This window comes from Microcaecilia unicolor, chromosome 3 (assembly GCF_901765095.1).
Source record: "Microcaecilia unicolor chromosome 3, aMicUni1.1, whole genome shotgun sequence".
In the NCBI taxonomy this organism is placed as follows: Eukaryota; Metazoa; Chordata; class Amphibia; order Gymnophiona; family Siphonopidae; genus Microcaecilia; species Microcaecilia unicolor.
The window spans coordinates 258,755,756-258,779,317 of NC_044033.1; the positions used below are offsets into that span (position 1 = coordinate 258,755,756).

At 43.2% G+C, this 23,562-nt stretch overlaps 1 protein-coding gene and 1 long non-coding RNA gene across 2 annotated transcripts in view; one reads left to right on the forward strand and one right to left on the reverse strand.

The window, feature by feature from the left end:
* Positions 1-23,562, forward strand: part of GRM1 (glutamate metabotropic receptor 1) — a 676,880-nt gene that overhangs the window by 370,198 nt on the left and 283,120 nt on the right. The gene's annotated exons all lie outside the window — the stretch shown is intronic.
* LOC115466647 lies at positions 2,512-21,913 on the reverse strand. Its single transcript, XR_003941573.1, has 3 exons — positions 21,900-21,913; positions 12,613-12,619; positions 2,512-2,597 (listed from the first exon to the last, which is right to left on the reverse strand). It is a non-coding gene; the product is annotated as an uncharacterized LOC115466647 (long non-coding RNA).

A 23,562-nucleotide genomic window follows, 5' to 3' on the forward strand; every position in this document is an offset into this window, starting at 1 on the left:
CCACCCCCCCAGGTTGTCATCGCCTCCGCCACCGGGCCGGGCCCCTTCCACCCAAACCCCCGCCGGCAGAAGTGCTGTCTTCTGACTCTGGCGTGCGCGGCCCACAGAGACGCGTTCCTCTCAGCTGATCTTCGCTGTACTCTGCAGGGTTTCTGTGTGTCTGATGTCCTGCATGTAGACGCACAGAAGCCCTGCAGAGTACAGTGAAGATCAGCTGAGGGGAGCACGTCTGTGTGGGCCGCGCATGCCGGAGTCAGAACAGAAGACAGCACTTCTGCTGGCGGGGGTTTGGGTAGAAGGGGCCCGGTGGCGGGTGGGACTGCGGCGCCGGGTCCCCCAGGAGGCCCGGGCCCCGGGAATTTTGTCCCCCCTGTCCTCCCCTCTCGGCGGCCCTGCTGAATATATCCAGTTAGCAGCTAGTACATAGCCGGTTATATTACCTGATATAACCGGCTATCCACCGATTTTTAAAGCCGGTTTAGTGGCCATATTTGGCCTCATGAAAACTTGAGATATCTTTGACCGGTTTAAAGATAACTGGCCAAAAAAAAACCCGGATATTCACTTTGGCCACTGGAAATAGCCTGGAATTGAATATCCAGGCTTAGTGCCGATCACGGGAGTTAGCCGGTTTAACTTCCGTGGTCTGAATATCAGCTAGAAAAGAGAGGAGTGCATGATTACTTGCTTGTCGAGAACCACCACTGGTGTCTCTTTTTGGATTTGGATTTGCAATTTTTCTGCATAGAATGAAGCCCTTGAGTTAGTCTGGACTTGTGCATCAGGCAGTGGCAACTTTACACTGCATACCTAGTCAGGTATCGCTCCATGGTGTGACTGCACCTCGAATACTGTGTTCAATTCTGGTCACCGCATCTCAAAAAAGATATAGTGGAATTAGAAAAGGTGCAGAGAAGGGCGACGAAAATGATAAAGGGGATGGGACGACTTCCCTATGACGAAAGGCTAAAGCGGCTAGGGCTCTTCAGCTTGGAGAAAAGACAGCTGAGGGTAGATATGATAGAGGTCCAAAACCACGACTCTTGTACTATTTTTGAATCCCACTACTGATGCATTTAACTAGAGGTGTATTAAATTATAGGGAAAAACAAACCCACACATAAAATTGAAGTAAATTAAAGGAGACTGGTGATGTATAGAGCAATTAAATGAGCCGTTTATCGGCTTGGTTCACTGAAACAAGCACTGGTGCAGGTGCAGCTGTACTGAATTCTCATATACTCCTCTTACAAATTCAAGACATTGATAGTACTTGAGTTTACCTACAAGAAATATTGGGATTGGTTTTGCAAATATTTGAAACACTAAAAATAATACTTAAAAATGAACATAATTCTCATGCTTATAATAGGAACTTGAACTGGTAAAAGAGTTCAGGGAATGCTAACTGTAGGTCTTAAGATAGCAAGTTTCATACTGCCTGTATTGTTGAAAATTCCATGGGTGCTTTCTACCCACAGATGTTGTGTTTATTTTCATACGTGTATACCCTCACTTTGAAAAATTCCTAAGAAAACATCCACAACCACTTGTACCTGTTTTTTTCCTTTGGGTATGTTTTTCTGGCAAAATGAATGTGCATAGGGTTGGAAAGACAATCCTCACCTTAAACTTGGCCCCTACAATATACATATGTAGAACATTCCTAACTGTAGTACCACACTGTGGTAATGTAAGCGAGGGTGGGCCATGGAACCAAGTAAGACGAGCCACACACTCGGCAAATTACAGTGGAAGAAAAAACTATGTATTAAAGCTGTCTCGTAAGGGCTCCTCCTGTTCACTTCACAGGAAGGGAGGAAACAATACTAAAGCTAGTTCTGTAAACATAACATTGTCCTCGTGTGGCCTGCTCCTTCAAGGCCACAGCTTAGATGAATGTCTCTCAGCTCAGCAATAACTCTTACTGGTCTCTGGTCTGGTTCCTGGATCCAGAGTTACCAGCACAGTCTCTAGAAGGTACACAAAACTAAATTGCAGCTGGCCTGGTCAAAACACAAACTCTTCAATGTTCCAAGTTGAAATTGGCCTATCTGAATGTAGTGGTTGCAGTTTCTCAGCTTGGGGGTTGAGACATCTGTAATGGGCATCACTGCTTCCCTCTGGACCTCCTTAACCTAGCTCTGGCCTGGCCTTTCATACTTCCTGGACAATACTCTCCAAGCTCCACCCCTCTCATGTCACTTCCCTCTTGGGCAGGGCTAGGGGGGTTTAAGGTGGTCCTGTGTTCTTAAGGGGAATTGGCAGCATCCTATGTATTCCCTCACACACACAAAACTGCACGCACACATAGGGGGTAATTTAATGTGAAATAACCAAAAAGACACTTATCCCCTGATATTCAACTGGCAGCGATGAGCATTTTGCTGCTTGCTGCCGTCATTATTCTTTGTCCATGCTTTGGTATTGAATATCCAGAGTTTTTAAAAATTTGGTGCTAACCAATCATTTTTAGCGAAGACAATCAGTTAAGTGCCGCTAAAAATGACTGGATAGCTGCAAACAAGCATTTTAACCAGTCAGTGGCCTTTTCCGGTCAGTTAAATCGCTTTGAATATCGGCCAATTATTTCATATCTATTTTATAAAGGCACCTTAGTGTACTTGTCTGATATATTTTTAGTGTATATTGGTCTGTTTGCTTTTATCAGAGTCCATTTCCATGTATGAAACATGCTCTACATGTGGAAAACTGCGAGGCATATTTTCAAAGCACTTAGCCTTCCAAAGTTCCATAGGTTTCTATGGAACTTTGGAAGGCTAAGTGCTTTGAAAATATGCCTCTAATATAAAAAGAACATTCTCTTATTGGTGGTGGGGGGGGGGGGGGGGGGGGGATTTTTCTAACAGCCAGCATGGATTCAAATTCTGCAGGACTGCAGGTACTATTTACCCATACCCTGGCGGTACTTCCCACCCCTACTGCACCGTCATTTCCAGCGCTACAAAAATGTATTAATTTTTGTAGCACTGGACTGTACCCGGCGGTAATTGGGCAGTGCTGCGTGCTGCCAGGTTAGCGCGGAAGCCCTTACCGCCACCTTAATGGGTGGTGGTAAGGGCTCCCCCCCCCCGAAATGGCTGTGCAGCAAGTGCTTGCCGCCTGGCCATTTCCTGCAGGAAAGCAAGACCTTCCCTTTTACCAGCTGCGGTAAAAGGGGGCCTCAGCGCGCATGTAAAACACGCGCCAATGCCAGCGCCGGCCCCCTTTTTGCCGCAGCTTGGTAAAAGGAGCCCATGGTTTTTTAAGGACGTGTACTTGGGCATCCAGTGGCATCTGACATGGAGGCATGCAAACGTTTTAAAATGGAAAAGTTTAGCATGCATCCTCCAGAACACCTCTTTTTACTATGTGTACTGGCACAATGGGGGTAATTCTGCCTGTAAATACCAGTATTTGAGTCATTATTGAGCATATGTATGCATGTAAATGACCATTTTCCAGCTATTCTGTAAGTGCATGCCTGGATGTGACTGCACATACTTTGCAGAGTTTAGGCGGAACATAGGGGACACACACTTATACATGTGGCGTATAAAATCTTATAATGTACAAATGTTCATTAACAATCTAGTCATGAGCATTTACACCAGCTCTGTGGCTTCTATAAATGATCAAATCCAAAGCATATGCAAATATTTGACCTATTACACTTGTATGCTATAAATAAAAGCAGGCATAGTTTTTCTTATGTTCTTATGGCACACAATTATGGTATATGATATGATATAAGTAAATATAATCCAGTTAAAATTCAGCCCATGATGGTCAGCATTTTTAAAAATGCTGATGCTGCGGATAGAACTAGCCCCAGATATTCAATGCAAGGCCATATCTGGGAACTGGATTGAACATCCAGTGCTAATTATAACTGTGCTGGATGCTGGAGCTTATGCAGGTCCCAGCTGAATAACAGCCAGGACCCACATAAGGGATGCAGGTGCCCTCTGCTCTTCCAATTTTCCATCCCTCCACCATGATCCCAGTTCTACTTTCTCCCGCCCATGATGTGTAGAAGAGCTGACTAAGTTCCTCTTCCCATTCCCCTAGGCCTCCCTGGGCCTGCACATTCACTCCTGCTCATCGGGGCTTCTTATACAAAATGTCCACTGTGACCTCTAGCAGCAGCACTGCAGTACTAGCAAGTACCATGAGACTGGCACTAGAGGTTACAGCAGCCACTGAGGAACTTTGTCAAAAGCTTTCTGAAAATCCAGATACACTACATCAATCGACTCACCTTTATCCACATACAGTGATACCTTGGTTTTCGTTGATAATTCGTCCGAAAACAATCAATGAAAACCGAGGCAATTATTTCCATATGAATCAATGTAAATCCAATGAGCAGAACGTGTGGGTTGCCCTTTGTTTTCGCAAAATTAGCAGCGAAAACCGAAGCAACCAACGAAATCCGAGACAAATTTTTCACTGAAAAAATCTACGAAAACCGAAACCGACGATAACCGAAGTCAACGAAAACCAAGGTTTCACTGTATTTATTTACACCTTCAAAGAAATGAAGCAAATTGGTGAGGCAAGGTTTCCCTTGACTGAAACCTTGCTGACTCTGTCCCAGTAAACCGTGTTTGTCTATATGTTTCGTGATTTTATTCTTTATAATAGTTACTACTATTTCCCCCCGTCACTAAAATCAGGCTTCAATCATATTTGGGTGAAAGAAATCAGCAAGTGAAGGTGAGACCAAAATTTTATCTTGGTTTACTGTGAAGTATAATGTTCCACAAGGTTCAGCTCTATTGTTTAATTTATATACGCATCCATTCTGTGAATTGATCAGGAATTATGGGGTGTTCTTCCATATTTATTTATTTGGATTTTGCTCACCCCCTTTTTTTCAGAAGTTGTTCAAGGTGAGTTACATTCAGGTACACTGGGTATTTCCCTGTTGGGCTCACAATCTAAGTTAGCACCTGACGCAATGGAAGGTTAAGGGACTTGTCTAAGATCACAAGGAGCATCAGTGGGATTTTAACCGGGCACCTCTGAATGTCAACACAAGTGGTCTAACCACTAGGCCATTCCTCTACTCCATACTTTTGCTGATGATGTTATAATATATGTTTCCTTTTGCATTTCATTAGGTTAACAGTCAACTGTCATGCCAGAGTGTTTCCCGGCTGTTACCACTTGATTGATGAAACATGGCTTGAAAATTAATTTAAGTAAAACTGAGGCTCATATTGGTTCTTGTGATGTACAGACTCAGTAGCCATTATTCATTGATTTAGGAGATGTCATGATTCCATTAAAGTCTGAACTCAGGTGTCAGATTGGATTCTCATCTCACTCTGCACTCACATGTATTGAACATTGTGCAGGCAGTGTTTTATAAGATTAGAGTTTTATAACACCTGTGCTAGTATTTGCATTTTGTTGTTTTTCAAACAGTGTTTCAAGTAATGCTGGGTCCAATATTCAAACAAAGCAGAGTTCCTCAACTTATGCTCCTAAATTTGTGCCCTATTTTTACAAGCTAATCTTAGGAGACCAAGTTTTCAGTTAAAATTAATCTTAATTTAAGAGCTTAAAAATTATGGATTCAATATTCAGCTACTGTTAAGTTGAGTTTATACCAGAAAGTAGGGTTATTTTAACACAGGGCCTCATTACATAAAATGGGACCCTATGATAAAATAAGCTGACTTGTGGTAAAACAAAATCTGATTTAACAATAGCCCACGTTGATAATTTGCCCCCCAAATCATTGGGTTTGCTGTTTCTTTGTTTTCACATTTGCAGTGTTTTTTTGATGGGACTTCCAGTATCTGCTTTACAAGCCCTACAAATTGCACAAAACAAGACACCTCGGGTGCTGATGAATAAATCTTGTATAGGTCATATCACACCATATCTGAGAGAGCTTCATAGACTCCCAATGGAATTTCATATGAGATATACAGTGGCCAGGGTGTTTTGAAGCTTGTCATGGGTTGTTGGCTGAGAGTGTGTTATCTTTATTATTACTGTAGAGTTCAGATCAATGTGTTAAAGCATGTCATCTGAATCCTTTGCAATTCCATCTGTGAAACAAGCTGGGAAACAAACTACTCGTAACAGAGCTCTTCCAGTATGTGTCAGGGGCGTAGCTACGGGTGGGCCTGGATGGGCCCAGGCCCACCCAGTTTAGCCTCAGGCCCGCCCGCCCACCCAGAAGCAGATCCTTACCCACTCCCACCCCTGCTGCCGCAGCGTTTCATTTAATGCTCTCAGCGCTGCTGTTGCACAGCCTCCAACCCCCGCGGCGGCGCTTATACTTCGCTATGGCGCTGACAGCAACGCTACAGATGCGGCACCGACGTCCGACATGCTCCAGGGCCTTCCCTCTGCCGCGCTGATGTAACTTCCTGTTTACAGACGCGGGACGCGGAAGGCCCCGGAGCAGGACGTCGGAGCCGTATCTGTAGCGTTGCTGTCAGCGCCATAGCGAAGTATAAGCGCCGCCGCGGGGGTGGGAGACTGTGCAACAGCAGCGCCGAGAGCATTAAATGAAGTGCTGCAGCAGGGGTGGGAGAGGGTGAGGAGGAAGTCAGTGGGTACTGGCCCAGTAAGGGGAGGCTGGGAGGGGAGGGGCCTGAAGGGAACAGAAGGGTGCTGGACTTGCCAGGGGGGGAGGGTTAGGGAAGGGAGAGAGGTTTGGGATTTGCAGAGGGGAGGTTGGAGGGAAGGGGAGAAGTTTGGGATTTGCAGAGGGAAGGGGAGAGGTTTTGGATTTGCAGAGGGGAAGTTGGAAGGAAGGGGAGAGGTTTGGGATTTGCAGAGGGGAGGTTGGAAGGAAGGGGAGAGGTTGCTGGAGAAAGAGCCAGATGCATAAGGGGAAGGAATAAGTACATAAGTAGTGCCATACTGGGAAAGACCAAAGGTCCATCTAGCCCAGCATCCTGTCACCGACAGTGGCCAATCCAGGTCAAGGGCACCTGGCACGCTCCCCAAACGTAAAAACATTCCAGACAAGTTATACCTTAAAAATGCGGAATTTTTCCAAGTCCATTTAATAGCGGTCTATGGACTTGTCCTTTAGGAATCTATCTAACCCCTTTTTAAACTCCGTCAAGCTAACCGCCCGTACCACGTTCTCCGGCAACGAATTCCAGAGTCTAATTACACGTTGGGTGAAGAAAACTTTTCTCCGATTCGTTTTAAATTTACCACACTGTAGCTTCAACTCATGCCCTCTAGTCCTAGTATTTTTGGATAGCGTGAACAGTCGCTTCACATCCACCCGATCCATTCCACTCATTATTTTATACACTTCTATCATATCTCCCCTCAGCCGTCTCTTCTCCAAGCTGAAAAGCCCTAGCCTTCTCAGCCTCTCTTCATAGGAAAGTCGTCCCATCCCCACTATCATTTTCGTCGCCCTTCGCTGTACCTTTTCCAATTCTACTATATCTTTTTTGAGATACGGAGACCAGTACTGAACACAATACTCCAGGTGCGGTCGCACCATGGAGCGATACAACGGCATTATAACATCCGCACACCTGGACTCCATACCCTTCCTAATAACACCCAACATTCTATTCGCTTTCCTAGCCGCAGCAGCACACTGAGCAGAAGGTTTCAGCGTATCATCGACGACGACACCCAGATCCCTTTCTTGATCCGTAACTCCTAACGCGGAACCTTGCAAGACGTAGCTATAATTCGGGTTCCTCTTACCCACATGCATCACTTTGCACTTGTCAACATTGAACTTCATCTGCCACTTGCACGCCCATTCTCCCAGTCTCGCAAGGTCCTCCTGTAATCGTTCACATTCCTCCTGCGACTTGACGACCCTGAATAATTTTGTGTCATCGGCGAATTTAATTACCTCACTAGTTATTCCCATCTCTAGGTCATTTATAAATACATTAAAAAGCAACGGACCCAGCACAGACCCCTGCGGGACCCCACTAACTACCCTCCTCCACTGAGAATACTGGCCACGCAATCCTACTCTCTGCTTCCTATCTTTCAACCAGTTCTTAATCCATAATAATACCCTACCTCCGATTCCATGACTCTGCAATTTCTTCAGGAGTCTTTCGTGCGGCACTTTGTCAAACGCCTTCTGAAAATCCAGATATACAATATCAACCGGCTCCCCATTGTCCACATGTTTGCTTACCCCCTCAAAAAAATGCATTAGATTGGTGAGGCAAGACTTCCCTTCACTAAATCCGTGCTGACTTTGTCTCATCAGTCCATGTTTTTGTATATGCTCTGCAATTTTATTCTTAATAATAGCCTCCACCATCTTGCCCGGCACCGACGTCAGACTCACCGGTCTATAATTTCCCGGATCTCCTCTGGAACCCTTCTTAAAAATCGGAGTAACATTGGCTACCCTCCAGTCTTCCGGTACTACACTCGATTTTAGGGACAGATTGCATATTTCTAACAGTAGCTCCGCAAGTTCATTTTTTAGTTCTATTAATACTCTGGGATGAATACCATCAGGTCCCGGTGATTTACTACTCTTCAGCTTGCTGAACTGACCCATTACATCCTCCAAGGTTACAGAGAATTTGTTTAGTTTCTCCGACTCCCCCGCTTCAAATATTCTTTCCGGCACCGGTGTCCCCCCCAAATCCTCCTCGGTGAAGACCGAAGCAAAGAATTCATTTAATTTCTCCGCTACGGCTTTGTCCTCCTTGATCGCCCCTTTAACACCATTTTCGTCCAGCGGCCCAACCGACTCTTTGGCCGGTTTCCTGCTTTTAATGTATCTAAAAAAATTTTTACTATGTATTTTTGCTTCCAACGCTAATTTCTTCTCAAAGTCCTTTTTTGCCCTCCTTATCTCCGCTTTGCATTTGGCTTGGCATTCCTTATGATCTATCCTGTTACTTTCAGTTGGTTCTCTTCTCCACTTTCTGAAGGATTGTTTTTTGGCTCTAATGATTTCCTTTATCTTACTGTTTAGCCACGCCGGCTGACGTTTAGTCTTTTTTCCCTTTTTTCTAATACGTGGAATATATTTGTCCTGAACCTCCAGGATGGTGTTTTTAAACAGCATCCACGCCTGATGCAAGTTTTTTACTCTGCGAGCTGCTCCTTTCAGTCTTTTTTTCACCATTTTTCTCATTTTGTCGTAATCACCTTTTCTATAGTTAAACGCTAGCGTACTTGATTTCCTAGTTTCACTTCCTTCAATGCCAATATCAAAACCGATCATATTATGATCACTGTTATCAAGCGGCCCTCGTATCGTTACCCCCCTGCACTAGATCATGAGCACCACTAAGGACTAAGTCTAGTATTTTTCCTTCTCTTGTCGGCTCCTGAACTAGCTGTTCCATGAAGCTGTCCTTGATTTCATCAAGAAATCTTATGTCCCTTGCGTGTACAGATGTTACATTAACCCAGTCTATATGCGGGTAATTGAAATCCCCCATTATTATTGTGTTGCCCAGTTTGTTTGCGTCCCTGATTTCCTTTAACATTTCCGCATCCGTCTGTTCGTACTGGCCAGGCGGACGGTAGTACACTCCTATCACTATCCTTTTCCCCTTTGCACATGGAATTTCAATCCACAGTGATTCCAAGGAGTGTTTTGTTTCCTGCAGAATTTTCAATCTATTTGATTCAAGGCTCTCGTTAATATACAATGCTACCCCTCCACCAATCCGATTCACCCTATCACTACGATAGGAAGAGAAGCTGGTTGGGGGGTGGGATCAGAGAGGAGAGGGACACATTGGTGTGGAGGAGGGAGAAAGGGGACATAGGGAAGTATACAGATACAGAAGGGAGATGATGGGCATTAGGTGGGAGCATGGGGACAGGGACACAAATGTGAGATGCTGTATGGGGATGGCACATGGGCACAGAGGGGTAATGCCTGACAAGGGGGGAACGGGGATATGGAATAGAGATAAAATGCTGGAGAGGAGGGTATATGGACATGGGGGGGGGGAAGATACCAGACAAGGGGGAGAATAAGAACACAGAAGGGATATGCTGGGCATGGGGTGCATAGGTGCACAGAAGAATGATGAGGGATGAGGGGATATGAACAGAGGGGAGATACTGGACAAGGAAATATAGGAAAACAGAGATGGGAGATGGATGATGGACATGGAGAAAGAAGAAAGGTCAAATAGGAGACCCTGGCAAGTGAGTTAAGAGAAGACAGAAGGAAGCAGAAACCAGAGACTGGTACCAATATGATTTGAGAAAAAATGACCAGACAACAAAAAGGTATAAAACATTATTTTATTTTCAATGTTGTGAATATAATATGTTGGATTTGGAATATACATCTTGCCAAAGTTGCCTGCAGCCACTGAAGCCTGCACTGCAACCTTCATTGAAGTTATGGGGAGTGGGGTAGAGACAGAGCATGGGTGCATCAGGTTGCTGTTTTTTCTCTTTCAAAAAAGTTGGCAACTCTAGTGCTCACCCATCCAACCTGTTGGCCCACCCAAAAATTGCCTTCTGGCTACGCCACTGGTATGTGTACCAGTGTATGGAATGCATTAGCAGGTCGTATAAGATCAACTGCTGACTTCATAATGTTTTGGAAGCACGTAAAGACATTTTTGTTTACTCAGATTTTGGGAGATGTTTAGGTTAGTTGTGCATGGTCTTTATTGTAGAATAGAGTGATTACTGCTATTTAGGGGGCTGTTTTACTAAGCTGTGCTAAAAAGTGGCCAGCACTAGACCCAACGTGGGTCTTTCCTGCACGCTAAGGCCACTTTTATCATGGTGGTAAAATAGCCGATTTCCCATAATTCTCATTAATTGCCATGCGCTAATTTTCCTATTAGCACTTGGCCACTAGAGTGTAAGCACTTACCGACTCCTATTTTCTAGGCTGTAAGGGCTGATGCGCTAAACACGCGCTAATCGGTTGATGCACAGAGATGTAGCTGGGATAACTGATTAGCGCAGTACACGCCTACTCTTTGCCCCCACACGTGCCCCAGCGCTAAAAAATAAAATCTATTTTTTAGTGTGTGGGAAGCACATGCCGATCCCAAAACTACCGCGGGATGGCTGTGGTAGTGGTTTTAACGTGTGGTAAGCACGCCTTAGTATTTAGTATTCTTAGGTATCCTTTTATAAAATTGCTTTCACTAGGAATATTAGAAAAACTTGCAATTCTTGGGATATAATATTGACTCTGCTAATGGTTAATTATCCACCTGGAGTTTTATTGACCTATAGGGGATTTTACCAATGACTACCTTTCCATTCAGGATACCAAAGGGATATTCACACGGGGAGCTGGTTTTATTTTAATGGACACCAGTAAATAGGAGCCATGAGATTTCCTGTCCCCTGTAAGCTGAGCAGGAGTCCTCCAACTGCATTGTTACCAGTAGAGGGTGATGTTTCAATATTATGTTTTCATTTGCTGGGGATAGGCGTGTCCTCTGGAGTCCTGCAGAGCTTGCCTGTCCCTCACTATGGAAGATGTAAAAGTGAAACTGCACCTCCCAATAGTAGAACAATGGCTCACAGTAGATGGTAAAATAAAATATTAACATTACTTCAGATCTTGTACTTCAGTATGCAGAAGCATACAGTAAGAAATCAGCTCACCAAAATACAAGATAAGCTGTTTCTCAGTGAATGTCCCTCAGTACTAACCATTTGTTTTCAAGAAGATAACAGTAAACCAAATCATTAGAAACTTGCCTTTACGTTTTCTGAATCTCATTTGAGTAAACTTGGCAACATGTCGAGACAGAGAGAAGCATGTTAGTTCCTTAGGATACATATACAGTATATTCTAATAATATACTATTAAATAGGGGCCAGAAAAATTGTTACAAATCTCATGTGCTACTGTTCTGTATATAATGCAGTATTTTCTCAGTGGATTTGCCAAGCTGTTTGTAACATTTCTTTGTTTAATATTCGCCAGCGTTTCTGACAAGTGTTTTATCATAGACGCAATGCAGTAATTTTATAGAGGGTTTTAAATGGGTACATCCTGTTTTTGGAGGTGAAAAATGCAGTTTGTAAATTTAGCTTGGGGGTTGTGCGTATAAAAAGTAGGAGCTGAGAATATTCATGTCTATTTGAATGCTATCTGAGTGGAGGTTTTCTAGGGGAGAAGCAGGCATAGAGTACATGCAGAGTTGTGATGTCTTCACGTATACATGTTCTTGAGACAGGTAAATTTATACCAGTTTAAGAGCAGATGTACATTTATGTGATTCTGCTGACTTTGTACGACTGTTTCACAAAGACACATAGAAGGGCATTTTCAATATGACGTCCGTGTCCAATTCTAGATGTTTTGTTAAAAACGTCTAAAATTCTCATCCTGAAAATAGCAATTTTTGAACTGGAAAAATGTCAAGTTTTTAACTTGGAAAATCGCTATTTTCCAGACATTTTTGTGCTCAGTATGCATTTCTTTACAAAAAAAAAAAGTCCTAGAGAAAACGCACTAACACAAGCCATAGGGATGGTTGTGTGGCACTCCAGAGAACTGAAAAACAGCCAGACAGAATCCAAAGGGTTGTGTGGAATGAATGTAAAGAAATTAAGAAAGTGGGAAATACCTTCAGAAACCAAGGCTTCTGCCAAGGTCTAATCAACAAGACACTATTATCTATAAAAGACTTTGTGCCTGTGATCAAGTTTCTTTCATGGGGTAATTATTCCCTACTCCACTCATTCAAAAATGCCCATATAGGAGCATCATGCAAAATTGCCCATAATAGAGCACAGTTTTTTTTAATACAAAAAAGCCCATAATAGAGCACAAATATTAAAGATAACTGAGTAACAAAAATTGTTCAAGCTACAGCATGGCATGCATCAACTTAGCTTAATAAATGCTGGCTTGACAACCCTACAATTCAACTGTTGTTTTTCAACGGGGCCCGATTCGTTTCACCCATAACAGGGCTTCATCAGGAACCACTCAGTTGGATCATACTGACAGGGGTATCGGTCTCAAGCTAACTAAACTTCTCTTACAACCGAAAGGAAAACACCATTCCTAGTAAACTGGCCACACAGACATCCCAACAGAGCAGAGGAGCAACCTAGTGGTCAGTGCAGTGGACTTCTCATAAAGGGACTCGGATACAAATCCCACCTTAACACCCTTATTTTGTATTGTGAACCCTCCAGGATCACCTAAAAAACATATTGTACCTAACTGTACACCACTACAAAAGCCCTCAGATCTGCAGGTGTCTCTTATCTATGGGTGTAGTTGGTATTTTGTGAATTTTAGAAGATCACAATTTCCACCACAAGTGTACTAGTTAGTGTGGGAATATGGACCTGGGTCCGTTTCTGTACAGTCCACTGCACTGACCACTAGCCTACTCCTGGAACCAGCTTGCTGCTCTAATAGCTATGGCCATAATATCTGAAGCTGTCACAGAGTATGGTATTCACTGTCATATCTTTTTTACCTGTTTCAATTTTATATTGTGAACTGCTTTGTTATTAGTTTAAAGAAGAGCGATATATTAAGGATAATAATAAACCATTATAAACCATATTCCATTTAATACATTCAAAATAAAATGTTTTTTTCTACCTTTGTTGTCTGGACATTTAAACTTTCCTTTATGTTGGTTCCAGTTTCTTTTATCTGCTTTCCTAGCTGTCTTTTGCTAATTCTTCTTCAAGTGGTTGCTGTCCATTTCTCTTTTCTCCTTTCGCTCCTGTGCTCATTATACTTGACTCAGATATATCAGTCTTTCCTTTTTAGCTCTTTTCTCTCTTTTTTTTTTCCCTTTACTGCCTCTCTGTTCACTCAAGATTTACACTCTTTCTCACCCTTCTCCTTCTTTTTATTTTTCAGGAGACACTCAATGAAATTACTACTGCAAGCTGTGTGCACTAATTTTCTTCTCAGAAGTCATTTCTCATATAGGGCAATGCACACAGTCTCTGTCTTTCCTTGGTAAATCAATGCTGTCCTCTTTTCAGTTGAATTATAAACACAGGATGATAAATTAACTACCTGAAAACAGAGACTGTTGCCTTGGAAGCTTAAGTTTCACCTCTATTCTGAACGCTCATTAAAGATCAATTCATTCCTCCCAATTTCCATAGAGCATCTATCATTTTTTGATGTGCTGGATAAAAAAAGCAGACACAGAGTCATCGGTGTCTATAAATCAGGGATCCCAAAATTTTTAAAGAGAAGAGCAAAGCTGGATATTTCAAATCACTGAAAGGGTGTTTGGGGTGGGGTCCATTGGAGTCTGTCAATGTTTGGTACTAGGCTGGACAACCATTATCTTCTTCAGCTGGTAGAACGTAGGATTGATTCCTGACAAACTTTCTGCTTTTGCTGCTGCCATGTGGTGGAGTTTAGATGAGCAGGAAAGATATGACAGCCAAGAAGAATAGCAGGAACAATTTTAGATGGATAAGGTATAAAATTATGCTGATATGTTTTGTATCCAGAACTGAGCAATATGGTTCCACACCCTTTATAACTTTATGCAGTTGCTGTCCTGTTGAATTTTGGCCTCATATATAGACAAAGATATATTTATTTACATTTTTTCCTATAAGGAACAGTGAGAAAGGAACCCAGTGTAATTGCAGAAACAAGACTTACTTGGTGAATATTCAGTAGTGCACTCATTTTAATTCTGACTATATTTTGGCTGGCTAGAAATATAGGCATCGTCAATCACAACAATGCCCACTAAGTTGTGGCTAAGAGTTCACCTAAGTTAATTCAGCCTGTTATAGCCATATCGTTTAATGATGGGCTGTTTTCTAATATAAACTAAAGTATAAATCAACATATGCATCCAGCTTCTCCTACATAAGCACTATGTAATGCACTACCAAACGTCATGAAAACAATGCATGACCTAACAAACTTCCAGAAATCATTAAAAACCAATTTGTTCGAAAAGGCATACCATAACGATCCAACCTAGTCACCTGAACCCTACAATACAACGAAACTTATACCAGATCTGGAAAAAACTTAACTCTCCCTCCTTGACTATCTAATTCACTCTGTCACTTTAATGCAATACCACTGTATTTCTCAAACCAGAATTGGCAATCGCCAACACGGTACTATGTAAGCCACATTGAGCCTGCAAATAGGTGGGAAAATGTGGGATACAAATGCAACAAATAAATAAATAAAATGAGCTTGGCAACAAGCCTAGCCTTATTGGAAACACCACCCTTATGCCTCTAATAGCACCAGCTTCTCACCTACAGTTCTTTATTGATCATAGAAATACTCTTATTCCTTAGCTTCTTCCTTCCTCTCACCATTTCATCTGATTGATCAGAACACCCCATTCCATTTCTCTAATCATGATATCAATGGCCCCCTGGGATTCTCCTTCCTGTGCATCATCTATGCACAATCTGCACTTAATAATTTCAAAGATCCCTATCTACTGGCAGTAAGGACGCGTTAGCTGTCCCTTGGCATTGCTGCTTACTGTTATACACTGGTGCAGGTAGGAGAGCTCTTATGTTCTTCCTACTTGTTGAAGACTGGAATCCTCTGAAATCACCAGTAAATATTCTGGAAGGGTCATAGTGGAAAAAGAGTTCTGAGTGCTCATGGGCCAAAGATGCATGGGGAAATTCTTTTATCAACTTTGAATGCTGTGTAGGAGGGGCAAGAGGAATCGGAATCGGAGGTAGGGTATTATTATGGATTAAGAACTGGTTGAAAGATAGGAAGCAGAGAGTAGGATTGCGTGGCCAGTATTCTCAGTGGAGGAGGGTAGTTAGTGGGGTCCCGCAGGGGTCTGTGCTGGGTCCGTTGCTTTTTAATGTATTTATAAATGACCTAGAGATGGGAATAACTACTGAGGTAATTAAATTCGCCGATGACACAAAATTATTCAGGGTCGTCAAGTCGCAGGAGGAATGTGAACGATTACAGGAGGACCTTGCGAGACTGGGAGAATGGGCGTGCAAGTGGCAGATGAAGTTCAATGTTGACAAGTGCAAAGTGATGCATGTGGGTAAGAGGAACCCGAATTATAGCTACGTCTTGCAAGGTTCCACGTTAGGAGTTACGGATCAAGAAAGGGATCTGGGTGTCATCGTCGATGATACGCTGAAACCTTCTGCTCAGTGTGCTGCTGCGGCTAGGAAAGCGAATAGAATGTTGGGTGTTATTAGGAAGGGTATGGAGTCCAGGTGTGCGGATGTTATAATGCCGTTGTATCGCTCCATGGTGCGACCGCACCTGGAGTATTGTGTTCAGTACTGGTCTCCGTATCTCAAAAAAGATATAGTAGAATTGGAAAAGGTACAGCGAAGGGCGACGAAAATGATAGTGGGGATGGGACGACTTTCCTATGAAGAGAGGCTGAGAAGGCTAGGGCTTTTCAGCTTGGAGAAGAGACGGCTGAGGGGAGATATGATAGAAGTGTATAAAATAATGAGTGGAATGGATCGGGTGGATGTGAAGCGACTGTTCACGCTATCCAAAAATACTAGGACTAGAGGGCATGAGTTGAAGCTACAGTGTGGTAAATTTAAAACGAATCGGAGAAAATGTTTCTTCACCCAACGTGTAATTAGACTCTGGAATTCGTTGCCGGAGAACGTGGTACGGGCGGTTAGCTTGACGGAGTTTAAAAAGGGGTTAGATAGATTCCTAAAGGACAAGTCCATAGACCGCTATTAAATGGACTTGGAAAAATTCCGCATTTTTAGGTATAACTTGTCTGGAATGTTTTTACGTTTGGGGAGCGTGCCAGGTGCCCTTGACCTGGATTGGCCACTGTCGGTGACAGGATGCTGGGCTAGATGGACCTTTGGTCTTTCCCAGTATGGCACTACTTATGTACTTATGTACTTATGATTGGAAGCACGGGGAGGTTTCTCTAATCAACTGGATGCATTGGTTTGAAGGAGGATGCTCATAGGCATTGGTGAGGGGGGGTCTCTGATCAACTGAATTTCTGCCAAATCTGGGATTGGGAAGAAGAATGATTTCAATCTCCAGGTACTGGCATAGAGGGGCATTTTTGAAAGAAAGGTACAAGTTGCGATTTGGTCGTCTTTGCAAAATGTTGAAATCTGGGGGCGGGGAAACCCATATTTTCGAAAAAAGATGGACGTCCATCTTTCGTTTTGAAAATACCGTCAAAGATGTCCAAATCCTTAAATTTGGACGTCCTTGGATCTGGACATTTCTGACTTTCGGCGATTTTCGAAACCAAAGACGTGCATGTCAAAAAAGTGCAAATGCAAGCCATTCGGACATGTGAGGAGCCGGCATTTGTAGTGCACTGTTCCCCCTGACATGCCAGGACACCAACCAGGCACCCTAGGGGGCACTGCAGTGGACTTCATAAATTGCTCCCAGGAACATAGCTCCCTTACCTTGTGTGCTGAGCCCCCCCAAAAAACCACTACCTACAACTGTACACCACTACCATAGCCCTTACAGGTGAAGGGGGGCACCTATATATGGGTACAGTGGATTTGTGGTGGGTTTTGGAGAGCTCGCTGTTTCCTCCACAAATGTAACAGATGGGGGGGATCGGACTGGGTCTGCCTGTCTGAAGTGCACTGCAGTACCCACTAAAACTGCTCCAGGGACCTGAGTGCGCTGTCATGGACCTGAGTATGACATCTGAGGCTGGCACGAAATATTTTTAAAGATGTTTTTTGAGGGTAGGAGGGGTTAGTGACCACTGGGGGAGTAATGGGAGGTCATCCCCGATTCCCTCCGGTGGTCATCTGGTCATTTCGGGCACCTTTTTGTGCCTTAATCGTAAAAAAAACACGTCCGGGTGAAAATGTCCAGATGTTCGTCAGGGACGTCCTTGCTTTTTTTGATTATGGGTCAAAGACGTCGAAGTGTTGTTATGCATGCCTGCCTTCACTACATCTCCGACACGCCCCCTTGAAATTTGGATGTCCTTGCGATGGACTGCAGTTGGAGACATCCAAAATTGGGTTTCGATTATACCGATTTGGACATCTCTGTGAGAAGGACGTCCATCTTCCGTTTTATATCAAAAGATGGACATACTTCTCTTTCGAAAATGAGCCTGATAGTCTACTATATTTAAGTCAGCTCTTCTGACACCTAGATTTGATTAGCAAGGTTTGACAGCTAGCAGTGAAATTTAATGTTAGTTGGGTGGCTTTTACCTCACTATCTATCCCCATCCCTGGCAAAAGTTGGAGGCTAACATTAGCAGCTCAGTCTTTGTACATTTTAAAAGACTTTGATCTAGATTTATAACTTTGTACGTTCATTAAGGCTCAAATTTTTCCCCTTAATGCTATGCCATTGAAAAGAAGAAAGTGTAGAAAAGAATTCACTTGCATTTAGAAATTATGTAATCTGTGGTATGTGATATGTGAATAAGTGTATGAAAGAAAATGAATAAAGATAAGAATATAAGAAAAACTGTACATAGAACAGTACAAGAAAAGTGGTCTGTATGTATGAAAAAGGGTCTATGACAGTAGTCTTTGTTAATTTTTAAGTCATAGCCACTTTAGGTCCAAAACTGCTGAAAGTGAGCCAATGAATATCTTCCTATGCAGAGCCATGACAATGACCAATGTGTGACAATGACATCCATCACCATCAATCTGTTTCTAAGTTTATGCCACCAACCTCTCTCTACATCCCTGTGAGGGAGTGAGTGTATAGTGGCAGGTGTCCTTAAGAACACTCCCTCACTGAGATTGCAGATTTGCCACCTTATGGCAGGTGGTGCGCCATGTCAGAGGCTGAGTCAGAGGGGAGGGGCTCAGGCTGGGAGGTGGTTAGATGTCCTGGAGAGAGAGAGATGTCCCAAGGCAAGAGATCTCCAGGAGGGAGAGAGAGGGAGAGCAGAGATCTCCTGGAGGGAGGCTCCAAGGGAAGGAACCCTCCCTAAAGTGTGGCTGGGCTGCGGTATCTATGGGGGAGAGTCCCCAGGGAATTGGAGATTGGCCCTAGCTCAGAGGTTTGCACCCTGTAGAAACCCAGGGAGTGTATGACAGAGGACCTGAAGACTGCAAAAGGTAAAAGCATGCCTTTACTTGCCGTGAAGCCCTTGAGTCCTGAGCGTCCTAGCTGGATCCAGGCTTAGACCTATGGATGAGTAGTTGGAACTGTATTGAAGAAGCTAGAAGTGTCAAGAGAGAAGGGAGTAATTATGATTGTTGCCAAGGAGAAAGTGAGCTTGTCAGAAGATCAGACTGTCTTGCTTTAATTAATTTCTACCAATAAAGTTGCCTTTTGACTTTATACTGACCTCTGCCTGTGAGGTTTCCAATACTGTCCCTTGATCATGATATCACAATCCCCTTCCACCCTTCAACAAGGTCCAGCACTGGCATCTTTTAAAATGACAGCACTTGACCTCTAGTGATGCATTATGATAAATTAAAACAGAGCTGGCAGAAAAAGGAAAAACAAAATGTCATAAACACAGTAGATAACCAAGAAGTACACAAAACAGAGCCTTGCTCTTTTACATACCAGGGTAAATTTTCACAAAAGGAACCTAGTAAGATGTGTCTTTCAGGGGGTCTTTTACTAAGGCGAGCTTACGTTTTTAGCGCGTGCTAAAATAGGCATTCTTGCACTACTATCAAGAAAGAGTATGCACTCTTTCAAAAAAAAGTGCACTCGCCCCAATATTATGCATTACTTTGGAGGATTCGCACTGTTTCGGAAGAGCGTGCACTATTACTGACACGTGAAACAATCTGAAATTTCATTTTTTTCTCTGTTGTTTTGGGCAAAATATGACATGGGAAATTCCCATGTTGTCTAAAACTAACACATATCCCTTCTCCCTGGGATGCTTCTCTTTAATGCAACATTGTGAAAGTACACATGTACTTTTTAGGCACCAATCTGTTCATTTCTGCTTTTGCCAAAAGAGACTCTAAATATTTGAAAATGTAGCCTACTGCATAATATATAAAATGTGCTAACTTTAATGAAAGAGGTTTAATGGGTAGTGATTACATTTAAAAAAAACCCCAAATGCATTATTGAACGTTTTAGTGTTCCTGATTCTTAAATTAGTTAACAGTTTTAAAATGACTCTTTGTTGGAGGAAGAGGATTGATAAATTTCTCCCTGCTACCGAGAACGATTTTATGAGTCTGAGTGACAGCAGAAGATGCCGTGATTCTGTCCATTTTTAATATTTTGTTTTTCCTTAGAGAGACATTAAAAGGACTACAGTTTGCCTGTTTCAGCAGAATGCATTTATTTGCAAAGGTAATAGCTGCTAAAAACTGCTTTGTAAATCAGTTAAGATTATGAGTTCCAAAATAACTAATTAAAATGGTGTGATTGTGTTAATTCAGGTGCACATGCAGAAAAATATCAACAAGAAAGCAGTAGGTGAGACCTTTTAATAAAACTAAATGAACACATTTCTGACCAGCTTTCGTGACCTACTCTTCATTCATCATGTCAAAGTAAAATGACAACTTACTATGAGGTAATTTTCAGTGGGTTTACGTTCCTAACTTTGAGGCTGATACAGAAAGCCACTCAGTAGAGCTACATGCTGATAGCTGAGTGTGCAGCTTCTACTGCAAGATCAGTAAGAAAATATTCCATGGTGATGCAGTAAGCTAACAGAATGCGAGCTCAAAGCACGAAGAACTTGTGCACGTATTAGGGAAAGCCTGCTGGGCACATGCACACAAAGAATCTGCGGTAAGGGTGCATGTCCAAAGAAAACAAGGGTGTCAGCACATCTGCTCATATTATCTGGTAAGTAAATAAAATCATTGAGGCTGCAAAACACAGTGCAAAATTACCCATCACTGCACACAATAAAGGAGCTTGCTCAATACTGAGGGTGTTCAGTACCTAATGGCACCCATAAAGCTCACTCCTATGGTGTAAACCTGCACTGACATGTTTAGATTAAGGTGTGACCATTTACTCCAAGTAAACAGCAGGCATAAATGAGGATTCATCGTGCATAAATTTTAGTACTCATCAGTTGTGCACATAAGTTGCAGACACACTCATTCCTCTCCTATTCTCTGCTTGGGCGTACAGGTTACTTGTGCGTTGTCTTCTGGAATTACACATGCCAAGTTAGAGAATTGCCTTTATAGCTTTTACACTCCTATATTTAGATGCGTTTTCAGCTGAAATCTTAAGCACGTAAGCAGTGGAATACCGAGGGCGGGGTGGTGGGGGCGGTCCGCCCCGGGTGCTGGAGGGGTGAGCAGCCGCGCAGCGTTCCCTGCTCCCTCTGCCCCGGAAAAGGTCCTGTTCCAGGGCAGAGGGAGCAGGGAACCAGCGAAACCGACAGCCGTGCAGCTGCTCCCAGCAGGTAAGAATGCACCCGGGGGGGGGGGGGTGTCGTGCTGCCCCTGGGGGAGGGGGGTGTAGCGTCGATCCGCCCCGGGTGGCAGCCGACCAAGGATCACCACTGCACCTAAGGGCCCTTTTAGTAGCAGGTACTGCAGCTTAACGCGGGACTTTATCATACAGTAGCTGCAAACTGAACACAGCAACCACTGGAGGCATTCCCAACATTTCTCTTTATAGGTGCCATGTTAAATTTACAGATAGTGCGAGAGCACTTCTCCCTGGACTCTATAAAGGGTGCCCAAGTTTGGGCGTGATCTTGAGATGCAAATGTAACCTAATTGAATAATGAGCCAATTAACACCAATAATTGGATGCTAACGATCAATTATTGATGTTAATTGGCACAATTAGGGGTTGCATGTGCATCTGGCTGTGCATGCTTCCCTAAGCCTTGGTGCACGCAACCCAAAAGGAGCATTCTTGAGAGATTTACACAGTGTTTTAGAATTCCAGGGATCTGCGCACAACTTGTACGCCAGGATTTACACCAGGGTTCAGCTGATGTAAGTCCTCACACCCAAAGTTGGGCATGGGAATCCCTACTAGGCACCATTCTATAAGGGGCACTCATCCCGGAAACACCCTTTATAGAATAGCACTGAGCATTGATTATTTTTCTTGGTGCTTACTTTGCAGCACCATTTATTGAATCTAGCCCTTAGTGCCTTCTATTTGGGGGGCGGTAAGGGGTTCCACATTAACTAGAAAAGTGCCAATTAGCACGTTATTTGCAGCACACTAATTAGAAAACACCTTCCATGCCTATCCTCTGCCCGTTCTGCACCCTTGGGCCATCCTGGCACTACTGGGATAGTGACCAAGGTATACACAAACTTCCAATTTTTATATGAAAATCCAATCCTGCAGCTCACCGATTGCAGGTATACTTCTACTTATGCACCAGATGTAACTCAAACTCTCAAGCATCACCCAGCCGTTTACTCGTGAAGAAAAAAGGCCTCAGTAGTATCACCCAGCCAGCCAATATATTCAGCTATAAGGCATGGGTCCGGTACACCATCATCTTGCGTGAAAAAAACTCCACAGTTTATTTGTGCTTGAGCGTGCGCTAGAAAGTCCAAGTGACAAAACGTGCACAGGAAAGGACACAGAATGCAGACAAACCTTACTGTACACTGCAAATAACAGACCCGTGCACCAGAAATATCAGAAATCCTAACTGTGCACTACATCTCGATAGTAGTATTCTGGTGGGGCAGCCCCCCAGCACTTATGTGGAGTGTCTCCAATTCATCAAGCGCTGTGCTGCTCCTATTCACCGCCACATCAGATCCACAAAACCCCACTGGGATAGTGCCATGCTGGTCTGTGCAGATACTCAGCGACAGTCTCTAGTTAGTATTTGCTCCAAACCACGTCAGTGTGAACTAACCAAGTAGAAGCCATGCTTACCTATTTAACTCACAGTGAATTTTGACCTCTGAAAAAAACAAGAGTGAAGATATAATCCAAAGTGAGAAAATTAAATTAGATTAGATTTCTTCATTTGATATTTCACTTTTAAACCAAAGATAACTAGCAAAGTACTTTGGCAGAGAACTTTTAGAGTTCAGCAAAATGAAGAAAATTTACACCCCCCCCCCCCCCCCCTGCTATTCAAAAGTATGTAACTGGCCGGGATCGACACTGGTTAAATGTCCCATAACCAGCTATCCTTGAATTTTTAGCTGGACATGGCCGGTTATGACCCACTGAAAATTCACAGTTAGCAGATAGCTGGTTATATTGCACGATATAGCTGGCTATCTGCCGATTTTCAGTGTGAGTTTTGCGGCCGGCGTTGAATATTGGCTTGGTTGGTTAAGTTTGAACCAGCCAAAAATAAACCAGATATTCAATGCCGGTCACTGGAAATGGCCTGGAATTGAATATTCAGGCTCAGCACCGATGGCGTGAGTTAGCTGGGCTAACTCCCGCGGTCTGAATATCAAGCCCATGGTCTTTATCTGCCTACATTTTTAAGATGGGATGCAGAGTCATAGAAGAAGACAAGAAAAGAAAGTCACTTAGAAACCTTTGGAAGAAATGGGTAAGCACATGCATATTTCATGCAGAATTAAAAATGGTGCTCAGCAAAAAACAAAAACTGAACCGCACAGAAGATTAGATGCAGTGCATCATGCAGACAGAGAAAATGAAAGTCAGGAAAAATGAGGCAAGAAGAGAGAACATGCAGAAATTTTAAGCAAGCAAAGAAGCATATGGGGGCAGACTTAAAATCT